Genomic DNA, 13,426 nt, shown 5'->3' on the forward strand with positions numbered 1-13,426 from the left:
ACTCTGTCACACGGGACCACTACTGCAGCATTCACAGAAGTCAGATACTAAACATATACAACTGACTTATGGACTTCAAAATTGGCCTCTAGCTAGGTCCACATACTAAGTACCTGAAAGACATCAAAGGTGAGGGGTCAGTATTTGGGAAAATACTGAGTGAGGTTGCATTTTACTAATGGTATTAATATAAAAACATAGCATCGCATCTCAAGAAAACAATAATATAAAAAATATAAACATGTAAATTCGCACGCAGTCCCGGAAACATCGTTTTCGGGCTTCCCGTCGTGCTATCACTCGCCATACACGCCAAACACTTCATTTCCGACAAAACCCGTATTTTAGTTTTTCCAAAAACGCTAAAACCGAGCTTAAATCAATAAATTCCTATTTTAAACCAAAACCACCATTTATTCGAATTTTCCACCCAATATCGAGATATTACCTCAAAACGAAGTTCGGAAATCAGTAGAGGATTGAATTCCGAAGAAATTGCCGCGAAAATCACGTGAATCGGACGTCGAACGCCGAAACGGCGGCGAAACGACGGTATCCAACGAATTTCTCTCGCTCTCTGTGGAACTCTCTCTGCTCTTCTTCTTTCATATTTTCTTTCTTTATATTTCTTGGCTAAAGTGCCATTTTGATCCTTGTTCTTTTTGTTTATTATCATTAATCTTTTAAACTTTTCTTTTATTCAATTTAATCCATAACTAAATCAATAACTTCTTAAATTATTACCTTTACGTATTATTTATATCCGATAAATAATACAAAGCTCGATATTAATATTTTCCCGTCAAAACCTAAAATTTCCATTTTCGACACCAAGTGGCTAAATTACCACTTTGGTCCCTGTATCTTATTTTGTACCTTTCTTGACATTTTTTTTCCTTTTAATTCCAATTCTAACTTTTATATTGAAATATAATATTAAATTCTCCGCACTAATCATTTCCAAAACCGACCTACTAAAACTTATTTATCTTAATCTTATCGGAAAACTTTCCGATAACGCCACTCTAGCGAGTCCAAACTGGACACCTGGTCCAATTAGATAATTATAAATTTTGGGGTATTACATTCTTCCCCCCTTATAAAAATTCCTCCTCGAATTTTCATAAAACTTCTTGGGATCTTAAAATTGTCCTTATACTTCTCTTGATGTTCATTGCTACGCGTTAGTCGTAGCCTTTTCTTTTATTGAAACTATTAGTTTTCCATGCACAGCTATAATTTCATACTTGTTGCTAATCGATTGTCTATTCAACTCTTGATAGTTGCTTGCTGTTACATCGTTGAGAATTCTCTTACTGGTACCTTCGTCTCATCTGTTATCTTTTCCGAGATAGAATGGTCCTTGGACGTATTATTGATGTCATAGTCCTTACATCAATCCCACCTAGTTGTCACTAATCATAATCTAATGTTTTCTCGTTTCATCATTTCATTCTTAGTAGCCATAGGGTTGCTACTCGTCTTCTTTATACGTGAATGGTCACGACGTGTCAATTTCATCTTAATGACGTACTTACTTTATGCGTATTCCTATGAATATTTTCTCTCGTAATCATAACCTGCGGTTATGATCTTTACTATCGTCTGTAATTATCACTTTCCTTTCTTAACTGGTTCTTGTCATTTCTCACTCCTTTCTATCATTGTCTGACACTTCATTCTTCATTAACCAATCTTTCTCAACTTGCACTATGTTAAATACTTTCACTTTCTCTTAACGTAGCTAAACTTGATACATTTTTCACTATCTTCCATTTCTCTTTCCTTTGCTCCTTTAATCTATCGTGAACTTCACGTCGTTCTGTTGGTCTTGATCCTTCATCCTTTACTATTGTCTTAAACGTTTCATTTCACGTTACTTTCGATTGTATGACTTGTACAGTTGCTCTTATTTACTAGTGCTACTCGTATTCTTATCCTCTTCACTTCCCTCTAGTTGCTTCTTTGAGGTTCGTCTCGAATCTCTTATTGACTCTTTACTCAATGATGTTCTTCCTTTACGTCACAGTTCCTTATCTATGATGACCTCATAAGAATCTCATATGTTTCTTTATCATTTAACTGTTTCGAGAATCTTTCTCGTTAATTAACTTTCACTGAACTTTTTTCTTATCTTTAACCTTTAATTAACTTCATCTTTAACTTTCATCCTTAACGGATTCAGTAGGTCCTTAATAACTTATTTATTTCCTTAACAGTCATTTCTTCCTACTATATAATCAACTTCCTCTCTCGTCCTATACTTCTTCTTTTTACTTTCGAGTAATTCCACGACCTTATTCTTACTCTTCAAGGTATCGACTTAGTACTAGTTACGATTATTTCTTAGTTTATCCTTATTCTGTCTTTCATCTTCTTCTCGAAGTGTTTCCTTAGCACTTATATCATGATTCTAATTGTCCTTTAAACAACTTGATCTCTTTATACTAATACCGACTTTCGTCTTGTCTCTTACTTGTTATATCCTTTCTCGTTCTTATGACATCGTGGCTCCTTAGATACAGTTCACTCCTATCTATCCAATAGCGATGAAGTATCATCTTATCCTTTAATTACTGTATTCTTTACGTCTTTTCTCTGTTTATAATAGCTCCATTATTACTATTCTATTTTGATAATCCCTCTAACATATTTCTAAAGCTTTCCATTTCCCTAACCACCTTACCAAATGCAAGGGTGTATGAGTTCCTTCATTATAATTTCTTTTCTCTATTATGTTCCTCGTTCGCTATGCTACTTATTTCACCATAAGAATAATCATTATATTCTTCGTCCTTACGTATTTGTTATGTTCTTTTGTCTAATACGACTCTCTGTCATTTCATCATTTGTTCTAACATGAGGATAGATATTGTATCCTCAGACATTGCCAGCGCATCGCATCCTAACTGCGTATGCTCTCCGGCGATAATTCCTTATTCGCATTCTCCTTTAGCTTCACTAGCTTTGTTGTAATTAATCGTTAACATGGCTTTATTCGGTTATTGGAGTTTGCTTTACAAGTCTTATTCTTACTTACTAAGAATCTTTTATTATTCGTCGCAGAGTTTTACATCCGAGTTCACTTACTCAACAAATGATTTCAAAACATTCTTTGGCTAGCTAGCACTTTAAATCATTTTTTCTAAAATCGTTTGAAATCGATAATACAATTGTAGCTCAGAGTGATGACACCTCTCATCACCAAAGAGTTGCTCGAAATCACATTTTCTTCATCATTGCGAAAATATGATGCATGGTCTATGCTTTGAAAATCATTCTTTTATGCATTCCTATCATGATTATGTGATGTCATATGCGATGACTGAGCACAATTGTACTTTGAAAAATCTTAAAAATCTTTCATACTTTTCGTAGAACGTAAGTTTACTTCAGATTGTACACTCTGCGACTATTAACGGCTTTTTTTTATACTTATTGGGTATATTATGAATTTTTACATTGCTGTCACCTTCTGTCATTTCTTGACTATTCTTCTGTCACATCACTTCTTTCTCCATATTTCCGATACCCCAATTCATTCTGAAACTTCTTATAGTCGTAATTACTATTTTCACGTCTTTACTGTACTCGCATCATACCATGTACAAGTGTAGGTATTGGTACACATCACTTATGAGTGTAGGTATCAGTTCTTTCATATCAACTCTCCTTTCCAGTATTCCATCTTTTCTTTCACGACTTCTAGAACGTAACACAGGAATTACGTTCGCGATAAATGTATTATTTATCGTTTATTATGTTATTGTTTTTGTAAGTTATGTTTATACATTCTTTTATTAGGCGCGTTATAGGTGATTTCTCTCCCTATAGCTCCTTGCTATCTAAAGTATTATCTTATAGACATATTCTAACTATTATGCTCTGCTATGCAATGCAGCACATATATACATAACAATGCAAACACATTAACACATATTCACAAAGCATGTAAATCGTCGATACCTGGAGGTGCCTGATGCGGAACGCTAGGTTCCCTAATAACTACGCCTGTGTGTCGACCCTTAGCTGTTCTACCGGAGTTACTTCCGCCTCTTTGCACAAAGTACGGGTTAGTCCTAACTCTGGAGGATGTACTGACGTAGTCCGGATGGTACTCACGTCTAAAATAGAAGGGTCGTACTGGATCACCCCTCCACTCATGCTCAGTCTCGATCCTACGAGCCATCGTAGTGAGCGTGTCAAAATGTTCACCTACGTGTTCATATAGCTCACTAAATTCAGGTCCTAAGCCTCTGACGTACCTACGGTTGATGGTTCTATTACCTTCATCCAGATCAGGAACTCCCTCAACCATTCTCAGAAAATCAGCAGAATACATTCCTACTGTTAGCATTCCTCGGGAGAAGGAGCGCATCTGTCTCCAAACTTGGTCTAGAGCTATCTGTGCCTGACCATTTGCTATATCCGCGTCTTTTCTCAAATCACGGTATCTGTGTACCCTAGACCAGAAATACTCGCTTCTGTACTGTTCAACATCTGACTCCTCTAACAGTTCTTCTTCTTCATACTCTTTCTCTTGAGGATCTTCTTCTTCTGCCTCTTCTTCTAATTCCTCTTCTAGGTTCTCTGCTAGATCTTCCTCTGGATCCTCCTCAGGATTCTCCTCACTTTCTTCACTGTACTCCATTTCAAGCGAGTGAGTTCTACCTCTAATCCTAGAAGAACTACCAATTTCTGATATTGACATGTAACCATTCTAATATATCTCAAGTGATCTCCTAGCATCTGAGTGAAATCCATTCTGGTGGACTTCAGATGGTCCGCCTACTTCATTATGAAATCCATTCTGATATATAGGAGGCGCTTCCTCCTGTTTCTTTGCAGCATGTAGCTGAGCTTCATTTTGCCCAGACATGCTGAAAAGAAACAATTCCTAATGTCACTGACCATCTGAGCCCCTTTTTCCTCTCTTAACTTCAATATCAACTTATAAAGTGCTATAAACATTTAACATTCAATCAATATGTATGTAATTCGCAAATACGTAATCACTGAATACCCCTTGCACAAGTAATAAACACTTAGTTGCCTTAGCCGCTCATATTTGCAAATATTTAACCATTTTCTATCTCTTAGCATAAGCAACAAATACTTAGTTGCCTTAGTCATCCGTATAAAGAGATACTAGTCACTTGCTAACTTAATAGTCCTGGTTCGCGCGCGTTATGCCATATACTACTAATGCACAGATCAAATGAATGCAGACAACTAAGGTCCGACTCTCTGCTGCAGTAGTTCCTAGTTTTACTTACTGACAGAGTATTCAAAGCCAAACAGACATTCAGACACAACTGGCAGTGGTAACTAGACCAACTGCTCTCAAACAAACACTGAGACAAACTTGCAGTGGTAATTGGACCAACTGCTCTGATACCAACATTGTCACGACCCAAAATATTGAGCCGCAACCGGCGCTAGGGAACGGGAGTGGTAACTCCGGAACCCGTAGCAAGCCTTAAATCACTATTAATTTTTCGCAAAATATAAACAAATAACATAAAGCAACAGAAGCAAGTATACATAACATGTATACACAAACATTTACACTAACTGTTCAAAAACCTCGCGGGCTCTAGTTACCGTACCCTGTACGAACTGGCCTCGCGGTACCATATCCATCAGTTAGTGTATCCAACATGTCACCGGCATCTCGTGCCGTGCACAACATATAAAACAGGTAGCCTACAAAAACATATAAACAGGACAGCAAGTAATATGTACAATCAAAATGTACTGCTGCCTAGGCTACGACTCTGTCACACGGGACCACTACTGCTGCATTCACAGAAGTCAGATACTAAACATATACAACTGACTTCTGGACTTCAAAATTGGCCTCTAGCTAGGTCCACATACTAAGTACCTGAAAGACATCAAAGGTGAGGGGTCAGTATTTGGGAAAATACTGAGTGAGGTTGCATTTTACTAACGGTATTAATATAAAAACATAGCATCGCATCTCAAGAAAACAATAATATAAAACATATAAACATGTATTTGATCCGTACGAAACTAATATCCTAGCATGCGACACATATCTCGAATAATCATTATCATTCAACCCAATCGTAAATATCAATCGCGAGTCCAACTCGCTGGTGGCCCAGCCACTAGATACGGGGACTCTGGACTACACCGTAGCCGAGTACCCACTCGTATCAAAATCATATACCCAATCGTAAATATCAATTGCGAGTCCAACTCGCTGGTGGCCCAGCCACGTAAATTTCATAATCATCATCAGCTCCCACCTGTGTCAAGTCATTTCTCAAATGCAAACATACTAGACTGACTCGATACTGGTGATCACACAGCCTATTGACACCCAATAGGTAGCTAGTTTCTTCGGATCGCATACTAGTTCTCATATATAGAAACTAATAAAACATATAACATTTCAATCAATTATATATAATGCGATGCGTGTAACAGTATATATATCTATATAAAATAACTTTAATATATAATACACGAAAGTAAAGTGCAACTCACAGTGACCGCAATCCAATCAATAATGTGGTCGATGAAATGATATGCCCTCGCTATCCCACGTCTACTAACCTCTCTACTCTGACACGTCTGGTAAATAATTAACGTTTAATGATTAGACGTTAATCTCGTATTCCTATACGTATAATACTTTTAAGTTTTAGGGTTTAGTTTCATTTTTAACATTATTTATAATCTCGATATTCCTCAACCATAATTACGATATCTCGAACTTTGTTTCTCGTATTCGAGAAACGCATAATATCCTTGACATTTCTCGTTATCATAGCTCACGTAAAACGTCGAGCTAAAACTTTACTTTTTAATTTATCAGGGTCCTTGATCGTTTTTAGGATCTAATCTTGAAATATTGAAATCCCATTTCAATTAGGGCTAAAAGTCTATTTTAGTCCCCCCGAGTAAAAGTCCATTTTAGTCCCTCGTGGACCCACAGCGCGTCTGCACAAGGTGGTGTGCGTTCGCACACCCCGTGCGATTCGCACGCAGTCCTGGAAACGTCGTTTCCGGGCTTCTCGTCGTGCTATCACTCGCCATACACGCCAAACACTTCATTTCCGACAAAACCCGTATTTTAGTTTTTCCAAAAATGCTAAAACCGAGCTTAAATCAATAAATTCCTATTTTAAACCAAAACCACCATTTATTCGAATTTTCCACCCAATATCGAGATATTACCTCAAAACGAAGTTCGGAAATCAGTAGAGGATTGAATTCCGAAGAAATTGCCGCGAAAATCACGTGAATCGGACGTCGAACGCCGAAACGGCGGCGAAACGACGGTATCCAACGAATTTCTCTCGCTCTCTGTGGAACTCTCTCTGCTCTTCTTCTTTCATATTTTCTTTCTTTATATTTCTTGGCTAAAGTGCCATTTTGATCCTTGTTCTTTTTGTTTATTATCATTAATCTTTTAAACTTTTCTTTTATTCAATTTAATCCATAACTAAATCAATAACTTCTTAAATTATTACCTTTACGTATTATTTATATCCGATAAATAATACAAAGCTCGATATTAATATTTTCCCGTCAAAACCTAAAATTTCCATTTTCGACACCAAGTGGCTAAATTACCACTTTGGTCCCTGTATCTTATTTTGTACCTTTCTTGACATTTTTTTTCCTTTTAATTCCAATTCTAACTTTTATATTGAAATATAATATTAAATTCTCCGCACTAATCATTTCCAAAACCGACCTACTAAAACTTATTTATCTTAATCTTATCGGAAAACTTTCCGATAACGCCACTCTAGCGAGTCCAAACTGGACACCTGGTCCAATTAGATAATTATAAATTTTGGGGTATTACATTCTTCCCCCCTTATAAAAATTCCTCCTCGAATTTTCATAAAACTTCTTGGGATCTTAAAATTGTCCTTATACTTCTCTTGATGTTCATTGCTACGCGTTAGTCGTAGCCTTTTCTTTTATTGAAACTATTAGTTTTCCATGCACAGCTATAATTTCATACTTGTTGCTAATCGATTGTCTATTCAACTCTTGATAGTTGCTTGCTGTTACATCGTTGAGAATTCTCTTACTGGTACCTTCGTCTCATCTGTTATCTTTTCCGAGATAGAATGGTCCTTGGACGTATTATTGATGTCATAGTCCTTACATCAATCCCACCTAGTTGTCACTAATCATAATCTAATGTTTTCTCGTTTCATCATTTCATTCTTAGTAGCCATAGGGTTGCTACTCGTCTTCTTTATACGTGAATGGTCACGACGTGTCAATTTCATCTTAATGACGTACTTACTTTATGCGTATTCCTATGAATATTTTCTCTCGTAATCATAACCTGCGGTTATGATCTTTACTATCGTCTGTAATTATCACTTTCCTTTCTTAACTGGTTCTTGTCATTTCTCACTCCTTTCTATCATTGTCTGACACTTCATTCTTCATTAACCAATCTTTCTCAACTTGCACTATGTTAAATACTTTCACTTTCTCTTAACGTAGCTAAACTTGATACATTTTTCACTATCTTCCATTTCTCTTTCCTTTGCTCCTTTAATCTATCGTGAACTTCACGTCGTTCTGTTGGTCTTGATCCTTCATCCTTTACTATTGTCTTAAACGTTTCATTTCACGTTACTTTCGATTGTATGACTTGTACAGTTGCTCTTATTTACTAGTGCTACTCGTATTCTTATCCTCTTCACTTCCCTCTAGTTGCTTCTTTGAGGTTCGTCTCGAATCTCTTATTGACTCTTTACTCAATGATGTTCTTCCTTTACGTCACAGTTCCTTATCTATGATGACCTCATAAGAATCTCATATGTTTCTTTATCATTTAACTGTTTCGAGAATCTTTCTCGTTAATTAACTTTCACTGAACTTTTTTCTTATCTTTAACCTTTAATTAACTTCATCTTTAACTTTCATCCTTAACGGATTCAGTAGGTCCTTAATAACTTATTTATTTCCTTAACAGTCATTTCTTCCTACTATATAATCAACTTCCTCTCTCGTCCTATACTTCTTCTTTTTACTTTCGAGTAATTCCACGACCTTATTCTTACTCTTCAAGGTATCGACTTAGTACTAGTTACGATTATTTCTTAGTTTATCCTTATTCTGTCTTTCATCTTCTTCTCGAAGTGTTTCCTTAGCACTTATATCATGATTCTAATTGTCCTTTAAACAACTTGATCTCTTTATACTAATACCGACTTTCGTCTTGTCTCTTACTTGTTATATCCTTTCTCGTTCTTATGACATCGTGGCTCCTTAGATACAGTTCACTCCTATCTATCCAATAGCGATGAAGTATCATCTTATCCTTTAATTACTGTATTCTTTACGTCTTTTCTCTGTTTATAATAGCTCCATTATTACTATTCTATTTTGATAATCCCTCTAACATATTTCTAAAGCTTTCCATTTCCCTAACCACCTTACCAAATGCAAGGGTGTATGAGTTCCTTCATTATAATTTCTTTTCTCTATTATGTTCCTCGTTCGCTATGCTACTTATTTCACCATAAGAATAATCATTATATTCTTCGTCCTTACGTATTTGTTATGTTCTTTTGTCTAATACGACTCTCTGTCATTTCATCATTTGTTCTAACATGAGGATAGATATTGTATCCTCAGACATTGCCAGCGCATCGCATCCTAACAGCGTATGCTCTCCGGCGATAATTCCTTATTCGCATTCTCCTTTAGCTTCACTAGCTTTGTTGTAATTAATCGTTAACATGGCTTTATTCGGTTATTGGAGTTTGCTTTACAAGTCTTATTCTTACTTACTAAGAATCTTTTATTATTCGTCGCAGAGTTTTACATCCGAGTTCACTTACTCAACAAATGATTTCAAAACATTCTTTGGCTAGCTAGCACTTTAAATCATTTTTTCTAAAATCGTTTGAAATCGATAATACAATTGTAGCTCAGAGTGATGACGCCTCTCATCACCAAAGAGTTGCTCGAAATCGCATTTTCTTCATCATTGCGAAAATATGATGCATGGTCTATGCTTTGAAAATCATTCTTTTATGCATTCCTATCATGATTATGTGATGTCATATGCGATGACTGAGCACAATTGTACTTTGAAAAATCTTAAAAATCTTTCATACTTTTCGTAGAACGTAAGTTTACTTCAGATTGTACACTCTGCGACTATTAACGGCTTTTTTTTATACTTATTGGGTATATTATGAATTTTTACATTGCTGTCACCTTCTGTCATTTCTTGACTATTCTTCTGTCACATCACTTCTTTCTCCATATTTCCGATACCCCAATTCATTCTGAAACTTCTTATAGTCGTAATTACTATTTTCACGTCTTTACTGTACTCGCATCATACCATGTACAAGTGTAGGTATTGGTACACATCACTTATGAGTGTAGGTATCAGTTCTTTCATATCAACTCTCCTTTCCAGTATTCCATCTTTTCTTTCACGACTTCTAGAACGTAACACAGGAATTACGTTCGCGATAAATGTATTATTTATCGTTTATTATGTTATTGTTTTTGTAAGTTATGTTTATACATTCTTTTATTAGGCGCGTTATAGGTGATTTCTCTCCCTATAGCTCCTTGCTATCTAAAGTATTATCTTATAGACATATTCTAACTATTATGCTCTGCTATGCAATGCAGCACATATATACATAACAATGCAAACACATTAACACATATTCACAAAGCATGTAAATCGTCGATACCTGGAGGTGCCTGATGCGGAACGCTAGGTTCCCTAATAACTACGCCTGTGTGTCGACCCTTAGCTGTTCTACCGGAGTTACTTCCGCCTCTTTGCACAAAGTACGGGTTAGTCCTAACTCTGGAGGATGTACTGACGTAGTCCGGATGGTACTCACGTCTAAAATAGAAGGGTCGTACTGGATCACCCCTCCACTCATGCTCAGTCTCGATCCTACGAGCCATCGTAGTGAGCGTGTCAAAATGTTCACCTACGTGTTCATATAGCTCACTAAATTCAGGTCCTAAGCCTCTGACGTACCTACGGTTGATGGTTCTATTACCTTCATCCAGATCAGGAACTCCCTCAACCATTCTCAGAAAATCAGCAGAATACATTCCTACTGTTAGCATTCCTCGGGAGAAGGAGCGCATCTGTCTCCAAACTTGGTCTAGAGCTATCTGTGCCTGACCATTTGCTATATCCGCGTCTTTTCTCAAATCACGGTATCTGTGTACCCTAGACCAGAAATACTCGCTTCTGTACTGTTCAACATCTGACTCCTCTAACAGTTCTTCTTCTTCATACTCTTTCTCTTGAGGATCTTCTTCTTCTGCCTCTTCTTCTAATTCCTCTTCTAGGTTCTCTGCTAGATCTTCCTCTGGATCCTCCTCAGGATTCTCCTCACTTTCTTCACTGTACTCCATTTCAAGCGAGTGAGTTCTACCTCTAATCCTAGAAGAACTACCAATTTCTGATATTGACATGTAACCATTCTAATATATCTCAAGTGATCTCCTAGCATCTGAGTGAAATCCATTCTGGTGGACTTCAGATGGTCCGCCTACTTCATTATGAAATCCATTCTGATATATAGGAGGCGCTTCCTCCTGTTTCTTTGCAGCATGTAGCTGAGCTTCATTTTGCCCAGACATGCTGAAAAGAAACAATTCCTAATGTCACTGACCATCTGAGCCCCTTTTTCCTCTCTTAACTTCAATATCAACTTATAAAGTGCTATAAACATTTAACATTCAATCAATATGTATGTAATTCGCAAATACGTAATCACTGAATACCCCTTGCACAAGTAATAAACACTTAGTTGCCTTAGCCGCTCATATTTGCAAATATTTAACCATTTTCTATCTCTTAGCATAAGCAACAAATACTTAGTTGCCTTAGTCATCCGTATAAAGAGATACTAGTCACTTGCTAACTTAATAGTCCTGGTTCGCGCGCGTTATGCCATATACTACTAATGCACAGATCAAATGAATGCAGACAACTAAGGTCCGACTCTCTGCTGCAGTAGTTCCTAGTTTTACTTACTGACAGAGTATTCAAAGCCAAACAGACATTCAGACACAACTGGCAGTGGTAACTAGACCAACTGCTCTCAAACAAACACTGAGACAAACTTGCAGTGGTAACTGGACCAACTGCTCTGATACCAACATTGTCACGACCCAAAATATTGAGCCGCAACCGGCGCTAGGGAACGAGAGTGGTAACTCCGGAACCCGTAGCAAGCCTTAAATCACTATTAATTTTTCGCAAATAATAAACAAATAACATAAAGCAACAGAAGCAAGTATACATAACATGTATACACAAACATTTACACTAACTGTTCAAAAACCTCGCGGGCTCTAGTTACCGTACCCTGTACGAACTGGCCTCGCGGTACCATATCCATCAGTTAGTGTATCCAACATGTCACCGGCATCTCGTGCCGTGCACAACATATAAAACAGGTAGCCTACAAAAACATATAAACAGGACAGCAAGTAATATGTACAATCAAAATGTACTGCTGCCTAGGCTACGACTCTGTCACACGGGACCACTACTGCTGCATTCACAGAAGTCAGATACTAAACATATACAACTGACTTCTGGACTTCAAAATTGGCCTCTAGCTAGGTCCACATACTAAGTACCTGAAAGACATCAAAGGTGAGGGGTCAGTATTTGGGAAAATACTGAGTGAGGTTGCATTTTACTAACGGTATTAATATAAAAACATAGCATCGCATCTCAAGAAAACAATAATATAAAACATATAAACATGTATTTGATCCGTACGAAACTAATATCCTAGCATGCGACACATATCTCGAATAATCATTATCATTCAACCCAATCGTAAATATCAATCGCGAGTCCAACTCGCTGGTGGCCCAGCCACTAGATACGGGGACTCTGGACTACACCGTAGCCGAGTACCCACTCGTATCAAAATCATATACCCAATCGTAAATATCAATTGCGAGTCCAACTCGCTGGTGGCCCAGCCACGTAAATTTCATAATCATCATCAGCTCCCACCTGTGTCAAGTCATTTCTCAAATGCAAACATACTAGACTGACTCGATACTGGTGATCCCACAGCCTATTGACACCCAATAGGTAGCTAGTTTCTTCGGATAGCATACTAGTTCTCATATATAGAAACTAATAAAACATATAACATTTCAATCAATTATATATAATGCGATGCGTGTAACAGTATATATATCTATATAAAATAACTTTAATATATAATACACGAAAGTAAAGTGCAACTCACAGTGACCGCAATCCAATCAATAATGTGGTCGATGAAATGATATGCCCTCGCTATCCCACGTCTACTAACCTCTCTACTCTGACACGTCTGGTAAATAATTAACGTTTAATGATTAGACGTTAATCTCGTATTCCTATACGTATAATACT

Source organism: Mercurialis annua, linkage group LG7 (assembly GCF_937616625.2).
Source record: "Mercurialis annua linkage group LG7, ddMerAnnu1.2, whole genome shotgun sequence".
NCBI lineage: Eukaryota > Viridiplantae > Streptophyta > Magnoliopsida > Malpighiales > Euphorbiaceae > Mercurialis > Mercurialis annua.